The sequence below is a fragment of the Myotis nattereri genome (assembly GCF_964212035.1).
Source record: "Myotis nattereri genome assembly, chromosome: 2".
Taxonomy (NCBI): domain Eukaryota; kingdom Metazoa; phylum Chordata; class Mammalia; order Chiroptera; family Vespertilionidae; genus Myotis; species Myotis nattereri.
The window spans coordinates 64,841,176-64,868,423 of record NC_138076.1 but is presented as its reverse complement, the minus strand read 5'-3'; the positions used below and the strand labels follow the sequence as shown (position 1 = coordinate 64,868,423).

Here is a 27,248-nt window from a genome sequence, read left to right as displayed (position 1 = left end):
TAATTCTGGCACACCAGTTTATAAAATTAGGTCTCTTGATAATTTGATGGATGTAATTTTGTTCTCTACATGTTGTAATTTATAGAAATCTGACTTAAAATTATTGGATGCAACTGATTAATGTAATTAGACCATGAAAATGAATGAAATCTTCTGATATATTAGGCAGTAACCTACTTAAATGAGGTGCCTAATTTGTTAGCTTCCAGAGTCAGATCAATTTTAGATAAGTAATTTATATTACTGAATTATATTCCAATTTATGAGGACAAAAATATTAAGTGCTATGTAGTCTGTTGAGGGACTGCCAAAGAATCATGGATTTTAGTGCTGAGGTTAAGTGCATAAATGTTTAATGACCTATACCGACAAGCCAAGAATTTTTAATGCAATAAAAATAAATGATATAGGTCAAAGCAGTGACAATTGCTAATTTATGAACTATTAAACCCCACCAGTGGGACGAGGTATTGCCAGGTATATTCTTCTAATGAAGGCGGTCTTTTTAAGTCAATAATATAGTTGGAAGCTACTTTTAGTAATGTATTCTAATGGATTTGTACCAGGAATTCAAAATGTCATTTTCATTGGTAATGAAAAGAGTGTTGGTTTATAACTGAGCTACAGGGATCTATCTATAACAACTTAACTACTCACTGAGGCTTGTGGATGTGTATATAATATATTTATACAAAAATAAAGATACTCCAAGGGAGAATGATTTGTCACTTAGTCAAGACACTGTCTCTACCTGTACACAGTGCGGAGCATGTATCTCTCATTGTTCATCAAGAGGTAAGCCAACACTTACTTTGGTATGCAGTACCATTCTCAGTTGGAATGCAGGCCCTGTGCAGCCTATGAAGCAAAGTGGCAATTGCATATAGCTGCAAACTATGCCACCACAGAGTCTAACACTAAACCAAATGATAGCCCGAGTCTATAGTGAGAGCTGCTGATCGCCAAGCTTACCTCTCAATCACACATCCATGGGGGTGAGGAGCCCGCTATCAACTTTTGGTTTGAACGTCAATGACTATTTAAAAATGTATAACTGCCCTGCTGTTCGAGACATCTAACAGAGACTACACATATTTCTGTTTATGTTTTGAAATAATTTTTAAACTACAGAGACTTCAATTATTAATAGGCAGTTTTCTTGTTATTTAATAGACACTTGGGCTCTTGGACACTTTGAGACAAATATTTTAATGAGTCTACAAAATTTTGCATTTCAACGAAGATAAAAATGCCTTTGTATCTTAAACACTACTTGCTAATTGTTGTTACGCACATTAATTATTGTGTTATGTAGTAACCACTAAAACTAAGGGTGATATGTATTATTTGAATATTAAAATACCTTTTCTTAGAATCTATTAATATTTTAATAAAAATATGTTTTACCATGTTATCAGAGGATACATATCTTTGGGGAGGAGTAATATATAAATTAAACATTTTGTGGATCTTTTAAACTAATACATTTATGTGTCCAAAGCCATGTATATGATTTTCTCATATCATGTGCAAATGATTTAAAGTGAAGATTTGTTCCATATGCTTACTCTCATTCCTTTTAGGGACAGGGATTTAATATGCATTATTTTTTCAAACACTCAAGTCCTTCCATACATGGCAGAAAACACTCCAGTTTACACAAGAGGCGATTGTCCATCCAAGGGCAGAATACTATTGATCACCCTGGGCCAAGTCCAGAATCCTTGCTTTCTAAAGAAGCTGTATTTTATTTTTATATCTTTCAACTGAAATGACATATTTGCAATTTCAAAGAACCATAATAGTTCAAAGAAAATTTTGGGGGGCTAGATATATGAGAATGTTAAATTCTTTTTAAAGGAAAGAGTTTTCATTTTGTTTTGTTTTCTGTTTTAGATTTGGGAAAGCAGGGTAGAAATAAGAGTGAGATTGAAATTAAAAAAAAAAATCACAAGATAATAGCTGCTATCTATGTTTTTAACAGGCACCATGAACAGTATGTTTTAGCTGTCAGACTTGGTAAGATAGGAAATGTTTCCAAAATTTGAAGCCAATAAGTGCCAAGATGATTTCTGACTCTGAGGCTGGTCTTTAGAGACATTTTGTTTTCTCTTTTGTATTTTTTTATAGAATTGCACAGAAAGACTCCACAAAACATAAACACATCCATACAATGAGGGACCAAAGATTACTGAAAGAAATAAATTGAAGAATATGATTGGATATTGGTTTTATAATAGAAAAATTAGATTATTAGTTTATATCACTATCAAAATGAGTTTAAATTTCTTGTAATTTAAATTACTTTATGAAAACAATCATTTAAGTACTTATAAAAGCATAATATATATCTATATTGATATCTATATATCCACCCTCATTGGAGATTAAATGCCTACTACATTTATCTCAAATCTTGTCCTATGTTATTAAAATGTTCTAGTTTACAACTATTGAATTAGATGTTTCTAATTTAGGAATAGTAAAAGGTAAAGGGGTCAAATATATAGTGACAGAAGATGATCTCACTTTGGATGGTGGTCACACAATGCGATATACAGATCATGTATCATAGAAATGTACACTTGAAATCTATACAATCTTATTAACCAACTAAAGGCCTGGTGTACTAATTCGTGCACCAGTGGGGTCCCTTGGCCTGGCCTGTGGGATTGGGCTTAAACCAGCTCTCTGACATCACCCAAGGGGTCCCGGATTGCAAGAGGGTGCATCATCAGGGCTAGGAAGGGATATCATTCAGAGAATACTATCAGCAGTATCATCTATAAATTTCTTTCAAAAGAACCAGTGAATAAATAGTATTATTGTTGACTTTGTTTGCTAATGTAATTGAAATATTTTCCTGTGCATTTATTAGCTATTTATCTTTAATCCATTAATTACTTCTCAATTCCCTTGCCTTTAAAATAATTCACTTTTTTGGTATTATTATTATAGGTATTTTGCTTTTTAGGTCATAGCTGTTACTTACTAACAAAAATTTGTCAACCTAATTTTACATTCTGTCCTATGTATATTGTTTATTAATCATAGAAGCTCCTTTAATCAATCTGTTTCATCTTGCCAGGTCTTCAGAAGTTGCAGGTGTCAAGTATATGACAGCCTAAAATGTTATTAGGCAACTGATGCATACAATAATAAGTAAGGCATTAGAAAAGTAATTTTAGGTGCTTGTATACAATGTTAAAATATTTCAACAATACTCAAGAATTGAAAATATTTCAAAATTGTAAACCTAATATTGTTTAAAATATATATATATATTCTCCAAAACATATAGAGAGGTAAGACTGTCTAGAAAATTTGGGACTCAAGAAACAACACAAAAACATTGTGGGTTTTTCTTTCCCTCATATACCTTAGACTTAAATCTAAACAAGCTAGTAACCTGAAAATGCCAATAGCCCAGACAAAAGAATTCTCCAACAAAAGCTATTCTCTCTAGCTGAAGGACAAGGAAAGAGATAGCCTAGCGAGACATATTACTTAATAACAAGTGTTCTAATCTAGTCAAGCAGCACAGGAAAAAAAAAAAAAAAAAAAAAAAGGTTCTATCCTCATCCACACAAGCAGAGGGCAAGCAGGGAGTCTAAACTTCCACACTTAAAAAGCTAAACAAAATTCCTCAAGTGAAATTTTTAAAAATACATGAAACAGAATGAAAATGAATATACAACATTTAAAAACTTTGGGGCAGAACGAAGAGCACTATTAACAGGGAAAACAGTTGTAGTAAATACATAAGAAAATAGGAAATGTCTTAAAACAATTACTGAAGTTCCCACCTCGAGTAACTAGAAAAAGGAGAGCACAATAAACATAAATAAAGCAGAATAACTAATAAAGATAACAGCAAAAATCATTAAAATTTCTAATTGATAAAGTTAATGAAAGAGTTAGTTCTTTGAAAAGATCACTGCAATTGACAACTCCCTAGTAAGACTGATAGGAAAAGAGAAAAGACAAATTACCAATATCAGAATTAAAGAAGTGAATTCATTGTAAACTTTGCAGACATCAAAGAATACTAGTGGAACACTATAAACAACGTTACAAACAAAATTGACAACTTAGACAACACGGTCTAACTCTTTGAAAAAGGCAAACTCTTATAACTCTCCCAATATAAAATAGATAATCTGAATAGCCTCCTAACACCATGAAAGGGAATTGAATTCATAATTTTAAAATCCCCTCAAAATAAATCCCTAGGCCCACATGGTCTCTTTGGTGAATTATATCTAATTAGAAGCCCGGTACATGAAATTCATGCATGGTGTGGTCCCTAGGCCTGGCTGGCGATTGAAGTACGAACATCTGGCGTGGAAGGGCTGGTCCCAGCTGACCTCAGGGCCCTGAGCAGCACCTGGGCCCCCAGGTCGATGTGCGCTGTGCTCTGCCTGAGTCATTGGGCCCCTGCCAGGCTCCCTCAGCACCTGGGAGCTGAGCTGGGTGGCAGCCCTGCCCCCCCACCCCTGCTGCTCACCATCTGCAGGGTGATTGGTGGAACGATTGGGTCCCACTCACACCCATCTTGGCCTGGTGCATCCGTTCATATGCTCCACCATCTCGCCACTGTCCTGCTCTCGTCAGGGCTCATTAGGGCCGGCAGCACCTCCACTGCCACCCGCTGCCAGCACCACATCACCTATGCCCACCAAGTTACGCACTGCCCCCTGGTGGTCAGCGTACATATAGCGAGTGGTGGAACTCCTGGATGAGGGGACCATTTGCATATTAGGCTTTTGTTATATAGGATGTTTAAATAAGAATTAACACAAATTCTACATTATTTCTTCCAAAAAGTATATAAAAAAGACTTTCCAATTCACTTTATAAAGCCATTATTACCTGATACCAAAACAAAATAAAGATAGCACAAAAAACAAAAACTATAAATTAATATCTCTCATGAAAATAGACACAAAATTCCTTTAAAAATATTAGGTCAACTGTGTTTATCGTGTTGTTTAACTTTTCTAATCCTTATTAATTTTATATTCACTTATTTTATCAATTATTTCAAATTGATAAATCTGAATTAGCAAAATCTCTAATTGCAGGTGTGGATTTGTGTATTTCTCCTTCAGTTCCTTTGGATTTTGTTCCATGTACTTTACAGCTTTGTAATAGGTGCAAGAATCTTGTGGATTATTTTATTACCCTAATGAGCATCCTTGATGCTCCATGAATTCCAGGGCTTTCCACTCTGGCTGGTGGTAACACAGATTATTATCAGTCCTCTCTGTGCTCAAAGGGATTTTTCTTTGCACTTTTTGTGTGATTCATTTTGCCACATCTGGTAGCTTCCTTATATACAGGTGCTTATCAATACCTTGCTGAAGACTCCAGGGAGACCCTTTGTTGATATCTGGTGCAACTTTCTTTCCCCTGGTGCTTTGTCTTGTAAATTCCAGCCACTTTGGCTTTCTGGTTCTCCTAGTTTCATCTCTTCATCTCAGAGAGCTGACTGGGCTCCATCACGATCCTTCTAAGGCAGTGGTTCTCAACCTGTGGGCTGCAACCCCTTTGGGGGTCGAACGACCCTTTCACAGGGGTTGCTTGAGACCATCGGAAAACACATATATAATTACATATTATTTTTGTGATTAATCACTATGCTTTAATTATGTTCAATTTGTAACAATGAAATTGGGGGGTCACCACAACATGAGGAACTGTATTAAAGAGTCACAGCATTAGGAAGGTTGAGAACCACTGCTCTAAGGCCTAGGTCTTCCTTTAAGCCAGCAATTTTAAACCTTTTTTTTAATCTCAGAGCACACATAAACTAATTACTAAAATTCGGTGGCACACCAAAATAAAATACCTTATTTTTTGTTATGTGACAAAAAAAAAACAACGTATAATTTTGATTCACTCATACCAAATAGCTATTGTTGGGTTGCTTGCTCTCAATTTTTTTTTTGTATTTGATAATCTAAGAAAAATGATGTCAGTGCCCCTGACTAAATAGTCAGGTCTTAAAAATTCTGTGGCACACAGGTTGAGAATTGCTGTTTTAGGCAGTAAAATGATGCAAACATGGGGCTTATATTATTACTAGAGGCCCCATGCACAAAAATTCATGCAAGAGTAGGCCTTCTTTCCCCCAGCTGCCGGCACCGGATTCCCTCTGGCACCCAAGACCCAGGCTTCCCTCCTCTAGCTGCCAGCAGGCACCCAGGACCTGGGCTGGCTTCCCTCCGGCCGCCCACTGGCAGGTGAGGACTAAAAAGATAAATACATAAATAAATAAATATAGGTGCATCACATCTTCCATTATGATCACTCAACTAATTAATAATTTCCAATAATAGAAGTAAAGCCATTGCATGGCATTTAATTGATGGAGAAATTTTTAGTACAATAACTGTATTTAATTCTATACAAATCAGTTATAATCCAGAGGAACAGCCTCTAACAACTATGATGAAATACATACAGAACATTTCAGTTACATAACAGTGATCCTGTGATATGTGTGTTCCTGTATAGCCAAACACTAAATGTGACATTGCTAAAACAATGAATCTGGACAGTATGAATTAGTGGTATCAATAGTTTAGCAGAAAGATAGGTAGAACAAAGTTAGAACATTGTTGTATCATAAAGAACCATTCATTCCATGCTAACAGATTTGTTTCTCCCATTCTGACAAATTAAAAAAGATCACTATAAGCACAAAAGCATTAACATTCTGGCATGGAAGTGTAGATGTAATTTGGAACATTGCCAGATAGATTAATACATTGTTTGCCAGGTTTTGTACATTATTGTGCCAATTATAACTCATTATATTAAGAATTTCTTGACATAGAAAAAATACACTCTTAATCTTAAAAATTAATGCATTTGAAATTTCATATAGGTCTATCTCTTATTGAAAATAAATGCATAAATAAATTTAGGAAAATCTTTACGAAAATACAAGTGTCCATATGAGTCTTATGAATATAATTTAAAATTTTGTTTTTTGTAATCTTATTGATTTTATAAAAGATACTTTAAATAATAAAAATCCTGCATTAAAATAAATTATAGGTTCCATATGATGTAAACCTTATTAAAATAAGTTAACTGTAAAAATTCTTAGAGATAATTCCTCTTTAATTATATTTATTACAATTAATTAGAGTCAAACTTTTTAGAGTGTAACATGAAATTGAAAGCTTATTAAGGTGGCATCTCTGCAGTAGTAAGGTGATGATGATAACAAGGAGGAGGATCAATTATTAAGAACTTTGGCACTAAGAGGTTAAAAAAATTTCTTTGTTTTCAGGCCAAATGGGAAGCTGTTGGTTGGCATGTAAACTAATGACCATACTGGCTGGTTTTGAGTCTGATTCGATATCATCTTGTCAGCATTCTCCTCTCCTGACAATATAAGAAACAGAGCAATTCTCTAAAGAAGCAATAAAAATGAACAAATTGTTTCCTTGGTCAAATGGTACGTTGTCATCAGGTATCCATGGTCAAAGTGAAATGGACAGCTGATACAAAGCTGTGAAGGACAAAAACGATTTTCTAATAGCTCTTGCCAGTGACATGGATGGCAGAGAGTGCAGCTGTAAAAGATACTGGAGTTTACAAACAAAGTGTTTGCTATATGCATTGTTTGAGTAACAATCCAGCTCCCCCAAACAAGCCAGGATATTAAATCTTTCTCCTTCAAAGTAATAAGAAACATTAATAGATCTTTCAAAATCATTCTGTGAGCGAAAATATGACAAGAGAAGGAATGTTCTTTGATTTAGAAATATTCAGCAGGTGACTACCACCAAGGTAATATACCACTTTAAGTAAAGTTGCCCATGTCTGAACTATTCAAAGATCAATTTATTAAGCTATCTAGCTTCATATAACTTTAGCAAGACTGTTACCTAGTATTCTCTCATTAAAGAACATCCTTGGAATTGATATGGGCAAATACAAGTCAAAATAAAATGTCTGCATTACATAGAAATGCTTAGAAATAAGATAATTTTTAAAATATTCCAGGTAGTAGTTAGGAAAGTTTTTCTGACCTTCTTTCACCTTCTTTATAGATAAAATGACAGGCTTTAAATCCATGCCTAGCCCTAAATTACTTTTCACATTTTTATCATGTACCAGCTGTAGGCTCAGAATAAATTATTTTTTTTCTAATATTTGTGGGGTTTTTTTAAATTTTGAATTACAGAAAAGTTGTGAAGAGAGTTACAGTTCCCATATACCCATACTTAATTTCTTGTTATTAATATTTTACATTGGTATGGTACATTTGTCACAACTAATAAACAAATATTGGTGCATGCTTATTAACTAAAGCCCATCCTTTATTTAGGTTCCTTTAGTTATTTTAGCTTTACCTAATGTTCTTTTTTCTTTTTTTTTTTTTTCTTCAGGGTCTCATCCAGGATACCACATTACATTTAGCCATCGTGTCTCCTCAGCCTCCTTTGTACCTTGGCCCTTTCTCAGACTTTTGTTGTTTTGATGACAAGTTTTGAGGAGTACTGGTCAGATATTTTATGGATATTTCTTCTCTGTATATGTTTCTGTCCTGAGTAGGCTGAGATTATGGGTTTGAGGAACGACCCAGAGATAAAGTTTCATTCTCATCACATCATATTAAGGGTACATTCCAGTAACACTGATGTTGACCTAATTTCTTGGCTAGTGTTTGTCAGGTTTTTCCACGATAAAGTCACCCTTTCCCCCATCTTTTTATCCTATACTCCTTGGAAAGAAATCCCTATGTAGAGTCTATACTTAAGGAGTAGAGAATTATGCTTCTTGAAAGCAGAGTAAATGCAGAAATGTCTTGAAATTCTTCTGCACAGGAGATCGCCTCCTCTTCCCCACGTATTCGATCATGTGTATGTATCATTATGAACTCAAGTATATTCATTTTATACTTTTGGTATAAATTCTACCAAATTCTACTTACTTTGTTTTGTTGCACACATTTTTCCAGCTTTGGCCATTCAGGGTATTTTGGTTGGCCCCACTGACAGATTCCTACTATCACGGGACTTTTTCATTGAACATGTTCTTGCTTCCTGATCTTACAAGATGGAACATCTCTTTACTCCCTGCCCCAGTCCTAGGTTCAGCCATTTCAAAAAGAGCTCGAGTTTCTTTTATTGGACAATGATATTAGTAACCAAGATGTGGCTGCCTGCTGTCAGCACAATTTCTAATATTTTGGATGATTCAAGAGATATATGAGATTTCCATAAAATAAGATAAAAGGAGCAGATTATAGAGGATCTTGTATATTTGGTAAAAGATATTGGACAGGATATTATGACCTATAAAAAGTCAGGGTCCTTTTTAATGAAACAGATAAACGATATAAAAATAATATGGACTAATACAACATGAACATTATGAACATATCAATAAAACTTTATGCATAGATGTATATTTAATGGACTCAAACATAGGACTTAGAAGTTTACGCTTCCTTGGTATAGCTTATTGCCTGCTAAAGAGAATGACTGCTTGCACAACCTGATTTTTTAAATTTAATCATTCAAGCAGCATTATTTCATTAATGTATTTATTCAGATTTTTAAAAATTCTTTATTGTCTGAAGTATTACATATGAATCCTTTTCCCCCCTTGACCTCTCCTTGCTCGTTCCCACCCTCCCAGAACATGCCTTCACCCCCCCCCCCCCTACTGACTGGGTCCATGGGCTATGCTTATATGAATGCATACAAGTCCTTTGGCTGATCTCTCACACTCCTACTCCCCTCCCCCCCACACACACTCATTCGCCTTTCCCCTGAGGTTGGATGGTCTGTTGGATGCTTCTATGTCTCTGGATCTATTTTAGTTCATCAGTTTATGTTGTTCACTATATTCCACATTATTCAGATTTCAAAGAACTATTTGTTGGACATTTATTTATTCATTTAACAGTATTCACTAAGAACCTTATGGTTGCTTGGAAATTGCACATGAATTAAAATTTAAAAAAAAAAAACTTTCATACTCTTAAAACCATATATTTTATTGAAAAGAAACAAAACAAGACAATAAATAATGGCAGAGAGGATAAAGTTGCATGAAATAAAAACAAAAGAACATTCTATATGCCAATAACATCTCAATAAAGCTGGGAAACAATGATTGTGCAAAGAAACTCTTTTGGAAAGGATGGACAATCAAGACTTCTCCGATGATGTTATGCTGAAACAGAGGCCTAATGCGCACATGAGTCATGGTTCCTGGCACCCGAAACAAGAACTGCAAAGGCCCTGGTGTAGGTGTCTGTGGGTCGGTTCAGAGACCTTACTGAAGTTGGAAGACATGAACCAGAATAGGAACCAGATCACTGAGGGCTTATTTATCTTTGAAGTGTGATTGGAGCAGACTAAAAGCATTTGAGGAGAGAAGCAATATGATAGGTTTATATTTTTTAGAGGAACACTGATTTCTGAGAAAATTCTGTAGAGATTGGAAGTCAGAGGGAAGCAGACTATTTACAGGGCAATCCCAGTAACTCAGGCAGTCCCTGGTAAAGGTCTGGATTCGCATGTGTAATGGAAAGGGAGTGAAAAGAACTCAGATTTGTAATTTATAGTGAATATTTTAAGGAAGATCTGCCTGTAATTGCCAACAGTTTGGCTAAAGGGTGAGACACGGAGGAGGCACAGGTTCGGGCCTAATTCTCTGTCCTAAAATGAGGAGAACTGGGCACAGACCAGGTGTGGCGGGTAGCATATTCTATGCACCAGCAATTGTATTAGCCCCAATTGCACTAACCACACAAAATAAATAACCAAGCACATGATAATTTTATCAGGATGGAACTCACCATCTGGAGCAGTGGTTCTCAACCTTCCTAATGCCGCGACCCTTTAATACAGTTCCTCATGTTGTGGTGACCCCCAACCATAAAATTATTTTCGTTGCTACTTCATAACTGTAATTTTGCTGCTGTTATGAATCGTAATGTAAATATCTGATATGCAGGATGCATTTTCATTGTTACAAATTGAACACAATTAAAGTATAGTGACTAATCACAAAATCAATATGTAATTATATATGTGTTTTCCGATGGTGTTAGGCGACCCCTGTGAAAGGGTCGTTCGACACCCAAAGCAACCCACAGGTTGAGAACCTCTGATCTAGAGAGTAAGATGCTGTTTAACAACAGGCAAATGGAATAAGTAATGGGCAACGATGATATGAAGGAGCAGGGAAGTTACATAATTTAAATCAGAAAGTCAGATGATGCCTGTCAGGAAATGACTTTGTAGTTGAGCACTAGCAAGGGAAAGATTGGGAAAAGGCTATGAGTGAAGGCTGTGAGGCAGTAAAGGGCATGGCTAGAGGTTGATAAGCATGGAGGATGAGGCTGAAGTGCACTTTTAGTGAAATTAAAAAAAAAACACACACCTCATTACATCTGATTTTATGTGGGTAAATTTAAGATGGAATGTGTGTATGAGTATGTGTGTTGCGTTATCAATGTAATTGAAATCTTGAAGGAAGTAGTGAATCTTTAATTTTTTTTTCAAAATTACTTTAACAGGGTCTTTGAAAATTAATTTATTCAATCTCCTTATTTAAAACTCAATACTTTTCTTTCATTTTTCTATTAGCCACTAGCTGTCTAACTGTACTAATTAAAATAATAAATGATAATTATCATGATAATTTTTGTGCTCTCTCTCTCTCTCTCTCTCTCTCTCTCTCTCTCTCTCTCTATATATATATATATATATATATATATATATATAAAGCATCAAAGACTAAGCAAGTACCCTCACGTGGGCTCCTCTAAACTATATCCAAACAACCAAACACGAGCAAAAGTAACCCAACCAGGAAAACAATAACTAAATGATGATTTATGTATTTTTGGCTTTGTGTATATGCTTCTGAAGTAGGTGTGTTTCACCATGAATAAAAACTGATCCATTAAGCCACTTTATTACTTGCAATATCTCAAATCTAAAGATGTAAAATTTTGCAGTGCTTTCTGTAGTGTATAGAAAGATTGCAGTAGGATCAGATCTGAGCAGATAAAAGTGACGTGGATCGATTTTTGAAGTCCTCTGGTAAATATGCCTTTAAAATGGATGTGTAAGAAAAGTCATCCCTTATGTAACACCTTTCAATTGCTGACACCTTATGCCCATTTTGTTCAATATATCTTACGTGAATGACCTGCAAGAAAACTCAAATCATAGAAAAGTGTCAGGCAAGTTCCTAATCACTAAAAATACTCCATTTGTGAGAGCCAGTTTCAAGGTATTGCTGAGACTGTAGTTGGGATTGCTTAGGAGTAAAGGGATAATGAAAACTCCTGAAAAGATGAAATGTTTTCTTCTTATAGGTTTTCCCAATAACTTTCTTGTTTTACTCCACTCCTCGCCTCGAATTATGGAGATTGTGACTTCTGCAGTTTCATAAATAACATTTGTTTTGCAGACAAAGAAAGCAGATTCTTGCTGTTATCCAGGTTCCACATAGAGGTGAGTTATTACTACTGTAATGATTCTTGGAAAGCAGTGGTAATTCAAATTTCCATGTTCATCAGGGCCTGGATAGGGAGAAATACAAGTATAATATATTATATTTATATCTTACTTGTAATATATATATATATATATATATATATATATATATATATATATATGTATTTCTTCAAGCAGAGCTCACCTCCTTATCAAGGATTCTATGAAAAACTTACCATAAAATTCTGAGTACCTTATACTATAGGAATATCAACCAAATCTAATTTCTGGTAGATTCCAACAAAAGTTAGATTCTAATAGGAAAGTTGTCTTCAAAGATACATCTTCAGGTTTTTCTTTATGCTCAGAGGTTTCTTTTGATTCTGTAATGCAAAACTTATCAGAGTTCAGGCCATGAGATACAGAACAAAAATAACTAAACATATCCTTTTTTATGTGACAACTTTATTTAGGGAAATCTCTGGGCACTGATTTTGTTAACCTAAACATTGAGCTATTCTTATATTGATACTTTCTGTAAATAGAGATAGATTGATTCTTTTCATTTCTAATTGGTATGCTTTACCCATTACTTATCTTGCTTAATTACATTGATTAGGAATTCCAGTGTGATGTTGAATCCATTATGAGGAAGGAAATTATTATCCTGTTTCCTATCTTATTGAGAAAGCATCCCATTTTTACCACTAAGTATTATATTAAATGGAGAGTTGAGAAAAGATAAACATTTCTGATCATCTCAAAAGATATAATAGTCCTGGCCAATGTTTGCTCAGTGTTTAGAGTGTCAGCTGGAGCACTGAAGGGTCTTGGGTTTTATTCCCAGTCAAGGGCATATACCTGGGTTGCAGGTTTGATCTCTGGCCCTGTTTAGGGCATGTTCAGGAGGCAATCAATGATGTGTCGCTCTCACACTCATCTCTCTCTCTCTCTCTCTCTCTCTCTCTCTCTCTCTCTCTCTCTCTCTTTCTCTCTCTCTTTTTCTCAACTTAGCATTTATGTGATAAATTTATACATAAGCACTGTTATAGATGCATCCTGTCAATTTTGATATGGTTTCTTTTTATTTTCAATTAGCTCAAAATGGTTGTTTTTTGTTTGTTTGTTTGTTTGTTTTAATTTCCCTTGACACTTCCTTTTTGACCCATGGATTATTTAGAAGTGTGAAGTTGAATTTCCAAATCTTTTGGGATTTTCCAGGTATCTGTTATAAATTCCTAGCTTAATTTCATTATTTTCAGAAAATATATTTTGTATACATCTTATTCATTAATATTTTTAAGTATTTTGTTCTTAGAATATGGTATATCTCAGTGGGTGTCTTAGGTGTCCTCAGAAAGGTGTATTCAGTGTGTTCTTGATAATAATGCTGTTGTTGGATGAAGTCCTCTGTATATATTAGTTAGGTTATATTGCCTGATAGTGCTATCTCTGTGTTTCATATGTATACCAATTTTCTATCTTCTATTTAATCAATATCTGAAAGAAGAATGTTGAAGTCTAGCTAAAACTGTGTATTTGGCTAGTTTTTCCTTTCAGTTCTAGTGGTACTTCCTTCATGTTATATGATTTTTTAAAAATTTTATTTTATTGATTTTTTACAGAGAAGAAGAAAGAGGTATAGAGAGTTAGAAACATCGATGAGAGAAAAACATTAATCAGCTGCGTCCTGCACACCCCCTACTGGAGATGTGCCCGCAACCAAGGTACATGCCCTTGACCGGAGTCGAACCTGGGACCCTTCTGTCCGCAGGCTGATGCCAATCTGGTTAGAGCATGTTATGTGATATTATGTGATGTTATGGCCTCTCATGTCATGTCATCTCATGATATATTAAAGTTCTATAGTTCTGTTGTTAGGTAAATAAGTGTTTAAGATTTCTACATCTTCTTGGAAATTTGACCCCCCTAAATTGTTGTTTTTTGTTTTTAATCCTCACCTGAGGATGTTTTTCATTAATTTTAGAGAGACAGCACTGGAGAGAGAGAAACATCAATGTGAGAAATATCGATTGGTTGCCTCCAGCACATGCCCTGACTGGGATTAAACCCACACCTTGGGTATGTGTCCTGACCAGAAATTGAACCCAAGACCCTTTAGAGCACAGGACAATGCTCCAACCACTAAGCCACACTGACCAGGGTTGGTCCCCTATGTTGTTATTTCATACATCTTTTCATTCTTAATCCTAATTATTTTCCAGTCAAATATTAATGCAGATACTCTACCCTTTCTTTTGGTTAATGTTAGAATGGTATATATTTCTCTATCTTTTTCTTTTCTTTTCATGTTTATTGTGGTAATTATATGTAACAAAATTTACCATCTTTACCATTTCATTGATATTAAATACATTTAATTGAACAATTCATTGATATTAAATGCATTTATAATGTACAGCATATCATCACCATCCACATCTATAATTCCTTTCATCTTATAAAGTGGATTACACAATGACTCCATTCCCCCTCCCCCAGGTCCTTGCAGCCAGCACTCTATGTTTCTATGATGTTGAATACTTTAATACCTCATTCCATCCTTTTTTCTTTGACTTGTTTTTATATTTAAATCAGGTTTACTTTAGACAACATATAATCCAACCTTGCTTTTTCTTTTTCAATTTAAATCAAATCTGACAAAACTATTTTTTAATTGGTGGATTTATACTACTCTAATTAAGTATATGTATAGATATGATTTCATTGAAATCTACAATCTTGCTAGTTGTTTTCCTTTGTTTCCTTTGTGCTTCATATATTTTATTTTCTATTTATGAATTTTTTGTAGTTTGATAATTTTCTATAATTCAATTTTATCTCCACTATAGACTTGTTATTTGTACTCTTTTTTTAAGAAATATTTTCAATTCTAATTGGCTGAGCATTTAGAATATGTGTTTTCATTTAATCAATGTTTATCTTAAAATATCATACCCTTTGACATGGAGTATAAAGACTATATACTGTATATTGCATAAAGACAACACTACATTCCTAATTCCTACCTCCCATGTGTTATGCCATTTTTATCATATATTTTCACTTTCACAAATGCTACAAGCTTACAATAAATTTGTAATGATTTTGTAAAAGTCACTGACCTTTAAGAGTGATTTAAATTTTTAAAATTATCTTTATTTCCAGTGTTTTAATCTCTTCACATTGATCAAAGTTTCTGTTTTGGTTTCATATTGCCTTTTCATGAAAAACTTTTCTATAAACATTCTTGTAGTAGATACTTGCTAGCAATGAGTTCTCTCAAATTTTGTTGGTACAGGACAGTATGAATTTCTCCTTACATTTTGAGGTTTTTTTGCTGGATATTCTGGGCTGACAGCAATTTAAATACATCATGCCACAGTTCATGACTTACATGTATTTTGATGAGAAGTACATTTACCATTATTACTAGAGGCCCAGTGCATGAAATTTGTGCACTCAGGGGGTCCCTCAGCCTGGCCTGCACCCTCTCACAGTCCGGGAGCCCTCGGGGGATGTTCGACTGATGGCTTAGCACTGCTGCAGAAGCGGGAGAGGCTCCCGCCACTGCTGCTGCACTTGCCAGCCATGAGCCAGGCTTCTGGCTGAGTGGCGCTTCTCCTGTGGGAGCGCACTGACCACTAGGGGGCAGCTCCTGCGTTGAGCATCTGCCCCCTGGCGGTCAGTGTGGGTTATAGCGACCAGTCATTCCACTGTTCGGTGGATTTGAATATTAGCCTTTTATTACATAGGATCTTTGTTTGGCTATTTGTCATGTGAGATTTTTTTTTCCCTGTGCACCTTCACGTTTGTTTTTTTTTTTTTTAAAGTATATTTTCATTGAGAAGAAGATAGAGATATAAGCATCAATGATGAGAGATGCCCCCTACTGCGGGTCAAGCCCACAACCCAGGCATGTGACCTGACTGGGAATTGAACTGTGACTTCCTGGTTCATAGGTCGACACTCAATCACTGAGCCACACTGGCCTGGCGCACCTTCAAGATTTTATTAGTCTTTTCTTTAAAGCACAATGAATATGACATGCCTACATATATTTTGTTGTTACTGATCATCTTTCTTGGTGTTCTTGAGCTTATTTGATTTGTGAGAACTCTCTGTTATTAATTTTGGCAAATATTTAACTACTATAATTCAAATATCTCTGCCTCTTTCTCCCTCTCTTATCCTTCTGGGATCTTTCTTACAATTGACTGATTCTTTTCTAGGCTAGATCAAACCAATGACAGAGTCATTGAAGGCTCTCTTTACCTCTGTTTCTGTGGTTTTTATCTTTTGCATTTGTTAGGATTATTCTTAAAGTTTTCATTTCTCTGCCTAAATTATCCATCTTATCTTTCATTTCTTTTTTTTTAATATATTTTTTATCGATTTTTTACAGAGAGGAAGGAAGAGAGATAGAGATCCAGAAACAACAATGAGAGAGAAACATCGATCAGCTGCCTCCTGCACATCTCCCACTGGGGATGTGCCCGCAACCCAGGTACATGCCCTTGACCGGAATCGAACCTGGGACCCCTCAGTCCACAGGCCGACGCTCTATCCACTGAGCCAAACCGGTTTCGGCTCATTTCTTATCTGCCATTTCTATTTGAGACTTTAACATGTTAATCACAGATATTTAAAATTCCCTGTTAGTTCCAAAATGTGTTTCATATATAAGTTGTTGTGCTGAGTACTTTGTTTCTTGAAAGTGTGTTTTCTTGCTTTTGAATATGTTTTGTCTATTCGTTTTTTAAAGCTGGACATCTTGTGTGGGGGGAAAAGAGACTAAGGTAAACAGATTTCATGCTTTAAAAAGGGCACATCATTCATCCATCAAATCTTAAGTGTGAAGGTTGGGATTCATCTAGTGGGAAATGTGGTTGGGTTTGCTGGGTTTTAGGTTTATGGCTACTATTGTTATCCTCGGGTCAGCCCAGGCTTTAAGTTCCTCTGTTTACCATTAACACAGAGTATGGGTACATTTGCCAGGTTTTCTCAATCATCTCCATCGCCAGCTGTAAGTCTTTGCCTTGTTCTGTGTGTCAGGGAGATTTGTTCATGCGCTTCAACTCTCCTGGCAGTATTGTGTGCTCACCTGTGCTTTGGTGCTTGTTATCTTAGACAGGGGATGATTCTCTGCTGTTTTGATTAAGACTCAGACTTCCACAGGCACTATAATCCTAGGTGTCAGGATGGTGGCCTTCTCAGCAGCCCTGAGTCTCCTTAGCTAAAGTTCTAGGCCTAACATATATTCCTGGTCTGCCTTCAGGACTAAAAGTTTCTTTCATTCACTTCACTCAGCTGTGATAAGGTTTTAGCAGACTCCTTAGGGAAACAAGGTATGTTTCCTTTGCTCTATCGATTGCTGATTTTGTTTCTGGGAGATGCATCAAAAACTGAAAAATCTGACATGGTGCCCTACCTAAAACTACCAGATTACATCACCTCCTTTCCTGGATGCTGGCAGGAAATGTGAGAACCCTGGGTCAAAGACAGAGGCTGCTTTACTCACAAAAGAGCAAGCAGCATGACCTTCAGATTCACATTGGCTCCCTTCGCTTCACTCCCCTCCCCTCAACCTCACTCCCCAGTCCCAAGGGACAACACAGTATTAGGCTAGTGTCACAGGTAAGGAACCTGAAACCTAGGAAGCTATAGTTATACTAGAGGCCCAGTGCATGAAATTCGTGCACGGGGGGGGGGGGTCCCCTCAGCCCAGCCTGCACTCTCTCCAATTTGGGACCCCTCGGAGGATGTCCCTGGGATCAGCCCTAAACCGGCAGTCAGACATCCCTCTCACAATCTGGGACTGCTGGCTCCTAACTGCTCACCTGTCTGCCTGCCTGATCACCCCCAACTGCTCCCCCGCTAGCCTGGTCACCCTCAGCTGCCCCCCTGCCAGCCTGGTTGCCCCCAACTGCCCCCCTGCTGGCCTGGTTGCCCCACAGCCTGCTGTTCAGTCATTTGGTCATCCCTCACTAACCCCCCTGCTGGCCTGGTCACTCCACACAGCCTGCTGTTGGGTCATCCATACTGTTATTTTGGTCATGACAGCCCATGGCTTTTTATATGTTAGGATGAGGTTCTGCAAGCAAACATTCTAATCTTTGCCGCAATAGGATCCTCGGCTTCAACTCCTGAGGGAGACACTGTGTCTTCTAAGGCTGTTCACTATAGATTTTATTGGAAAGCAGTCCAGAACGAAAGGATATTTGTTATCTGTGCCTCTACTTGCAAGATGTGTAGAAACACAGAGATTCATGAAAAACTTTTCTCAGCAATAGGAAGATAAAGGAGAATGGTTTAGACATAATTTAGCTTCCCTTCCCCAGCAGCTGCTGTTCTCTTAATCCAAGCACCATGAAGGGACTTTCTTAAGGAATCTTGCCAAGGGAGATTTACGGCAAATAAAGCTTGCAAAAAAAAAATATACTTTGTATTTGCAGCCCTCAGTCTCCATACTCTTCCCCTAGCCCACAATCATTGTCCATCAACTTGTGAGCTATTATTCTTGCTGAATTTTCCTTACTGGGTGCAGACTGACCATTTCAGTCCCAAGTAAGAAAATGCTCACACCCTGTATCTCTCTTCAGGCTGCTGTCTCTTTGATTACACGCTAGTTGCTTTAGCTCCAGTGAGCTCAAGAAAACCTGTGGGCTTGCAGATTATATTGCTACTTTGTTGTGATCATAAGGGTGGCAACACACTCTTTCTAAGACCTCTTCATTGATGAGCAAAACCTTCAAGTCTTATTAGTTCAAGCTGTTTTAAAAGCAATTGTTTGATTTAAATTTACATCTATTCTTTCTATCACATTGGCAGAATGAGTTCAAAGAACATTAAAAATGAAAAGCTACCATTAAGCTTGAACTTTTAAAAAACCTAACATGTGCTCTTATTCTATTATTGTTATATTTTCAGGAGTTTTTAAAACCTCTTATCATACCTAGACATTACCACATTTGTTTATTATTTAGTAGTAGACAATAATAGTCAGTTGCTTATAACCCAAGCTATACTTTCTCATTTGAACAATTCTATACTATGAGATAAGTCAACAGAAGCCTATTATTTTATTTTCATATCTAGTTAGGGACTAACATTCTGCCTCTCTAGTCGGCTACATCACATGCCAAAGGTTTATGCAGATTTTTATCTTCTACTTCTTCAACTGTTTTCTCAAAGCCTCATTGTTTTCACACACAAAAAAATAAAAAGCAGTATCTGGGATTCTAGCCAAAGGAATCAGACCGAGCAGAGAGTCTTGGTCCTCTGCCCACCAAGAATACTTGGTAAGACTAGCTTAATTTTGCCTGTGACAGTCCATGCTCAAAACCTGGATCTAGTTGCTTTAAAATACATGTCAAATGTATAATCTTTTTGTTGTATAGCCATGGACAAATGGTTTAATAACTCACTATATAAGAAAATGAAATGTAAATGTATAGAGAAAAAATTAGCCTACTTAACTTGTAACATGTGAACAGCAATAATTTTAAATATGAAAAAATAAACTTGCATATAAATAGCATAACGCATATATCATAGCAAAAGCCCAAGAGCAGCCCTAGTATTTTCTTTATGCTTCTTTCTTAGCTTAGAAATGAATTTTTTGTTTTATCAGAAGCAACCTATTTCCTATTACTTTTAGAAGGAAAGTACAGTTCTTTAGATTGTCAATTTTTTATGGATTATGTCTAATTGAAGTAGCAATTTATGAGTACCTAGTTTCTGAACTTTGACAGCAGCTATTTCCTAACTTGGGAATATACTTTTAAAATGATTTTCATTAATTTTCTTTGTATTTTATTATATCTACTTTGATGAACAAAGGAAAAGAGACTTGTAATTTTCAGGAGTGATAATGTACAAGTCATCACCAAGGAGGGCTGAGGAGAGGAGAGGAGGGAAGGGAAGGGAAGGGAAAGGAAAGGAAAGGAAGGGAAAGGAAGGGAAGGGAAGGGAAGGGAAGAGAAGGAGAAGGAGAAGGAGAAGGAGAAGGAGAAGGAGAAGGAGAAGGAGAAGGAGAAGGAGAAGGAGAAGGAGAAGGAGAAGAAGAAAGAAGAAGAAGAAGAAGAAGAAGAAGAAGAAGAAGAAGAAGAAGAAGAAGAAGAAGAAGAAGAAGAAGAAGAAGAGGAAGTTTCTTTAAACTGTTGTCACAGACTGGGAAGTTCTACAGAATCTTGTGAGGGACAAAGGTTACTCAGGGTGTTAGCACTCTGCTGTAGCCAATGTTCATTGATCTGGGACGTCTGACAGCAGAAATTTAAAAATCAAATATAATTCTTTCCCAACATTATAATGCTGCCTTTCCTGGTGACTATACATTATTATGGTAAATATACCAGTAGATGTTATATCCATTTCATTATGTGAATGCAAGATTTACTCGACAATGATAACATTGATTCTTTTATTGAGCACCTAGTTATCTATTTTGCTTGATGCAAGTGACAAAAATCTTGTTTTAGAGTAATTTGGACTATTCTGTGCATATTAACAAATGTAATGAGGTGGTGTTACCGATAAAACCATTAGGATTGTTTTAAACGAGATAGATTTATTTCAAGAAATATTAATTAAATAGTTAGCAAGAATGTCTGTAAGGCAGAAATGCAGATTTAAAGGGCATTTAGGTAAATCTGCATATGATAAGTACACAATGAGCAAACATGTTAATATTAAAGTAAATATTGTCCTGGTACAGAGTAGGCATTTAATGATTATTTGTTTGATTCAGGTATGCATTTTTAAAAAAATAAAACAGAGAGAAAATACCATAGGGTTTAAGAGTTGAAATTCAACCACTTTTTATGGAGAAGGAGTAACTTAGGTGAACTTTGAAGAATTAAACAAAAGGTGATATTCTAAAGAAGGATGTGGATAGTGGAAATGAGAAATAAAAGTGGAATGAAATGTCAAGAGAAGTGATTAGTCTTGAAGTGATCAAGGAAGCTGGGAGCCAGGATTACAGAAGACACTTAGAAGTGAATGATGGATCTTCCAAGAATAGTGACAAGGAATAGGGTGAAGGCTAAAATCTTGAAAACAGAAACTGTGTATCAGTCAATCCTTTATTATTAGTAGTATTTGGCCCTGTGCCTGGCACACAATAATAATTCAAAATCATTGTAAGGACAGACATGGAAGGAAGGAAGGAGAGAGGAAGGAAGGAAGGAAGGAAGGAAGGAAGGAAGGAAGGAAGGAAGGAAGGAAGGAAGGAGGGAGGGAGGGAGGGAAGGAAGGAAGGAAAGAAGGAAGGAAGGAAGGAAGGAAGGAAGGAAGGAAGGAAGGAAGGAAGGAAGAAGAGAAGGAAGGAAGGAAGGAAGGCTATAAAATTCCTTGTGATGCTACAGGTTGTCATGTCATGAAAGATCTTCAAAAGAGAGACTATTTGTGAAGAGGGAGGTGGCAGAACAATTACTGAGATTGAGGAAAGTGTGGGTGACATGGACAACACTAATGTTTCCCTTTGGCAGGAATATTTGAAAAGAATAGCTTACATTAGAGAATGCACAAAGAGACATTCATTTATGCAATTAAGTTTCAGTTATCAAAATGAAGTGAAATAATGTACAACAATGAAATACTAAACATAGATTAATTAACTGTGTCTTGTCTCCACTTGAGCACTCATTCAGCAAAACTATTAGTTACAACTTTCATAGCTTGGCAATATTATTTGAATCCATATTCAGCAAATTGTTAGATCAGTCTTATCTCTGACTAACAAAATAAATGTTTAAACATCACAATATCCTAATTGATCCTAAGCTGACATTACTGGCTCAGCTGAAAATACAACTTTTTCAAACACACTGTAGGGGAGGTCCCATATAAGTTAGGCTGATGATTCAACTCCTTCAATCATGTGCCTGTGAATTCTTTCCCAAATCCCAGGATGACTTTATTATCAATTCACAGGTGCTACACCATTTGTTATAAGAACAGTATTTGTAAGTTAAAGAAAATGCTTTGACATTTGGGTACTTTGACATTTAGTACTGATATTAATGATGCTATAAAATTGTCATGCAGAATACTATTTACCCATGGTGTGATGCTTATTAATTACAAACATTATGTCATCTGTTTTAGATGTAAAAGGTTATGTGTTCTTTTTATTTTGCATTCTTATGAAATATAAATCAGCACAGAAGCAGAACCATTATAAACTCAAATGTGAACTTTAAATAGGATTTTAACCTCAGGGATTTGCATGTCAGAATGAATTTCAAACCCTTGAGAGAATCAGGAATGAGATATATTTTCTGTAAGCAACAGCATTACTTTTGCAAATCTCATATCTCCCCATATATACTAAGGAAAATACAAAGGTGAAAACCTTCAGATTACTGGCATAGGGGATTTTACCTGAATATATGATTTAATTAAATGCAAATAGAAAAAAAATGGTGCAAGAATATGAATATTTAACGAGACAATTTTAAAGGAGAATTATTGACACTGTGTGTTTCAACAGCAGCTGACAAAGGGGCTTCAGCTGCAAAATGATTCCAATCCAAAGTGGACAGAGTCTCAAGACTTGGGAAATACTACTCTATAAGTACTTTGAATTTATGCAAATGAGAACATTATGATGTTTATATTTTCTTTAATGCTCTGTTCTCTGTTATACATAAACATAAAAATATATTTATACACAGTGATTTCCTCACATATAATATATCAGTGTTCATTTTGGATTAGTATACATCACCATGTTGACATGATAAGAGTTCCATCCATAAGGTTGAATAGCATACAGACTCACATATAGACTCCAGACTTGGAGCTTGATTTTTTGGGAGCACATACTCATTATATTTAAAAATCCATGCTTATTTGAACAGGGGAGCCAATGTTTTGGTCTCCTCCCTATGTCTTCCATAAAATAAAGAGTGAAATCTGGTTGTAAAAGTTTTTTATCATTCTGCTTCTGGTATTATTAAAACATAAAATCGTTCCATGTTTAATTCTAATAAACGTTATATTTAACCTGAAGCATCCCACATACATGGAGTTATAGAACAGTGGCTTATGAAGGAAATTTTTTAAAAAAAACAACTCATTTTTCTTTTCTTCACTAAAAGGAAAATGAGGCCCAGCTGTGTTAATTGAAATTTAAAAGATATACTTTTTAATATTCACAGTAACTAGTGGTTTGGCTGAAGAATGACATGATATGACCTATATTAGGTGTTACATTTCATATTGATGAATTAGACTATTCCATAGAACTAATTACTAATTGTACTTGCTTACTTTGTTTCCTCCCATCAATATTGTTGAATTTCCTTTTTTATGATTATGTTAAAAGCAAAAAAAATGTAATTGCATACATTACCTCATTTTATCAATTAGAGAGAGAACTAGAGAATCAAAAGAATGTTTCCAAAAGTTGGGGCCATTTACTGCTGCCATTTAATAACGTGGTGGTGGAAATGGTAAGGTTCTGTATGTATTTCAAAAATGCAGCCATCAGGTTTGATGATGAGCTCGGAGTTGGCAAATAAGAGAGAAAGTAAACAAAGTCAGTATGAATTACTGTGATGAAGAAACTCAGTCAGTAGAAATATATGTTGTGTGCTGGCATACATCCAGGAGCAGTTTCCATTGACTAATATGAAGAAAAACAATTTCTACAAATCAAGAAACATTAATAAAGTTTAAAGGGATTTGTAATAAAGCAAAATTATTTAAGCCAAAAATATTTGTATATGAGAAATTATTAATGCAGAAAATCTCTAGTTTGTATACATCAAAAGGCTATCATCCGGTTAGGTAGATGTGTGAAAGCTAAGCAGGCTATTTATATGGAGATTAAATATAATTTCTAATGATGATGTTAGGTTCCCGGAAAAATATGAACACAATTATAACATAAATAGAATAAATGTGTGTTTCAAAATGTACTGATAATTTTGCATATGTCACCATACATTGTGATATTGTGACTGAGATTTTTATAAATTAATTTGACTTTTTTCCAACATTCCAGCTTAAAAAAAAACATTTGTAGAATCTCTCCAAAGTTTAATTATTATTGTAATTAAACATAGAAACTAGCCTAGACTGGATAGACTGTTAAACAAATGTTTTATTTCTCACAGTAAATCTTATTGCAAATTATTGCATTGGGTTATTTGTATATGTAAAAGTGGAGAAAGATGGGATTAACAATTACTGAGCAACTAATACATAACAAAGGTTTCAATATGTGACATTTTAGTTTTCATAATAACCCTTTGTTTGTATTTAATAATATCTCCATATTAAGATGAGAAAATTATATATGGATTTCAGAAATATTTAATTAACTTGTTTTTAGTTATTTCTTATAATAAATGGTGGAATCAATAGGTAAAGCCAGTTTGGATCCACTATGAAGGCTCCTTTGAGTAATCTTGGCTAATTAAATAAATTAATTTTCCAATCATTCCATTTTTCATATTTCAATTTTTTAGTATTCTGCCATTATAGATAACCAGAAAAAAATGCTATCTTGATATTCTTCTTCATTGATATATCATTCTTAGAAAGAACAGGTAGCTAAACTGTTAATTAAAAATGAAAATTATCAGTAATTGTTGAATAATTATATTATCTTATTTTGCTCCTTATCCTCTGTTTATGCAGCTTGAAAAAATTAATTTATCCTTACCTATTTTCTCATATTCTGAATGATGTGTCAAGCTGAATGATTTCACCAAGCTGTTGATAACATTATATGCCACCTTACACTTGGGAACTTACTATTGTCTACAATTTAATTACTGAGTTATCACATATTTTCCATGCATATGTTCATAAATTGAATCTATTGTCAATCATTTATTTTTCCTTCTGTGTCAAAAAAAATTTATTTCTACCATATGTTGCTGAAATAATTTTTCTTCTTTGTTGCCTTTAGGATTACAAAATGTTGTCTTTATTGTTTGTCATTGTTTCCAAACACATTTGGAAACATTGTTGTCACTTGCATAAGACATCAGGAAAGCCTTACTGGTTTGATAGCTTTCATTCTGGGAAACAATAATTTAAAATGATGAGGGAAGCTAAAATTAACTTTAACTTCGTTTTCTTGTTCAATGATTTTCATTCATGTCTTTATTAAAGGCTTATATTACATTCAATTTAAACCACATTCAATAAGACGCTGGCTGCTGGCTCATCCCCCTCCCCCGGTATAGCTGATGCTGTATTGCCAAGATATTGCTTTCTAACAAGCAGACTCTGGTTAAACTGGATGCAAAGGGGAGGCGGGTCGTCATGAGAGTGGAGTTTAATATTCCTATGAAGAACAACCAGATAACATAACCAGAGGATCAAGGCTGCCATCCTAGCATCGCATTCTACTTGGACAATGGAGCCAAGGCATTTCTTATGAGCCACCTGGGCAGGCCTGATGTTGACCCCATACCCGACAAGTACTCCTTGGAGCCAGTTGCTGTAGAACTCAAATCTCTGCTGGGCAAGCATGTTTGTTCGTGAGGGACTGTGTGGGCCCCAAAGTGGAGAAAGCGTGAGCTGACCCAGCTGCTGGATCTGTCACCCTGCTAGGGAACATTTGCTTTCATGTGGAGGAAGAAGGGAAGGGAAAGGATGTGTCTGGGAACAAGGTTACAGCCTAGCCAGCTTAACGAGAAGCCTCTGAGCCTCATCTGCCAAGCGAGGGTGTAGCTATGTCAAGGATGCTTTTGGAACTGCTCACGGAGCCCACAGCTCCATGGTGGAAGTTAGTCTGGAGACACTTTTTGTGAAGATGGAGCTGAATTACTTTGACAAGGCCTTGGAGAGCCCTCCCTGGCTATCCTGGGTGGAGCTATAGTTACAGACTAGATCCAGCTGAGACCACTAATATGCTGGACAAAGTCAATGAGATGATTCTTGGTGGTGCAATGGCTTCTACTTCCCTTAAGGTGCTCAACAATATGGAGATTGGCACTTCTCTGATGAAGAAGGAGCCAAGATCATAAAAGACCTGATTCCAAAGCTGAGAAGAATGCTGTGAAGATCACCTTGCCTGCTGAACTTTGTCACTGATGACAAGTTTGATGAGAATCAAAGACTGGCCAAAGGACTGTGACTTCTGACACACCTGCTGGCTGGCGGGGCTTGGACTGTGGTCCTTAGACCAGCAAGAAATATGCTGAGGCTGTTGCTAGAGCCAAACAGATTATATGGAATGGACCTGAGGGTTTATTTGAAGGGGAAGCTTTTGCCTAAGGGACCACGCCCTCATGAATGAAGTGGTGAAAGCCACTTCCGGGGGCTGCCTCACCATCATAGGGGCTGGAGACACTGCCACTTGCTGTGCCAAATGGAACATGGAGGTTAAAGTCAGCCGTGTGAGCACTGGGGATGGTGCCGCTGTAAAGCGTCTGGAGGTAAAGTCCTTCCTGGAGCGGATGCTCTCAGCAACGTTTAGTACTTCCTGCTTCTGGTTCCCGGGCACATCCCTTCAGTCACCGCTGTGCTTTCCACATCTCCACTGGGTATGAGCCAAAACCTTCCTCCACGTCAAGATCCACCTACTGACCAAGAGATGCAGCCTCACAAACAGCATCTCGGCTCATCTTTACTGCATCCTGGCCTTGCCTACATTCTGCAAGAGCGCACTTGACTCTCCGTGCATTCTAAAGTGCATATATTTATATTTTGTCAGTTAAGAGAAAGTGAGCTGTTAACTTAAATCCCTTTTTGGAGTAGCTTATTCTGATGAGCTTGGTCATTGTCTTACTACTCAGCGTGGAA

At 36.0% G+C, this 27,248-nt stretch overlaps 1 pseudogene across 1 annotated transcript in view; it reads left to right on the top strand.

Moving 5' to 3' along the window:
- The window catches only part of LOC308513736 (phosphoglycerate kinase 1-like), a 168,270-nt pseudogene extending 141,348 nt beyond the window's left edge, over positions 1–26,922 (top strand). The window contains exon 4 of the transcript in view: positions 25,704–26,922. The product of the transcript in view is annotated as a phosphoglycerate kinase 1-like (transcript). The remainder of the gene's footprint in view (positions 1–25,703) is intronic.
- The last annotated feature ends 326 nt before the right edge of the window (positions 26,923–27,248 follow it).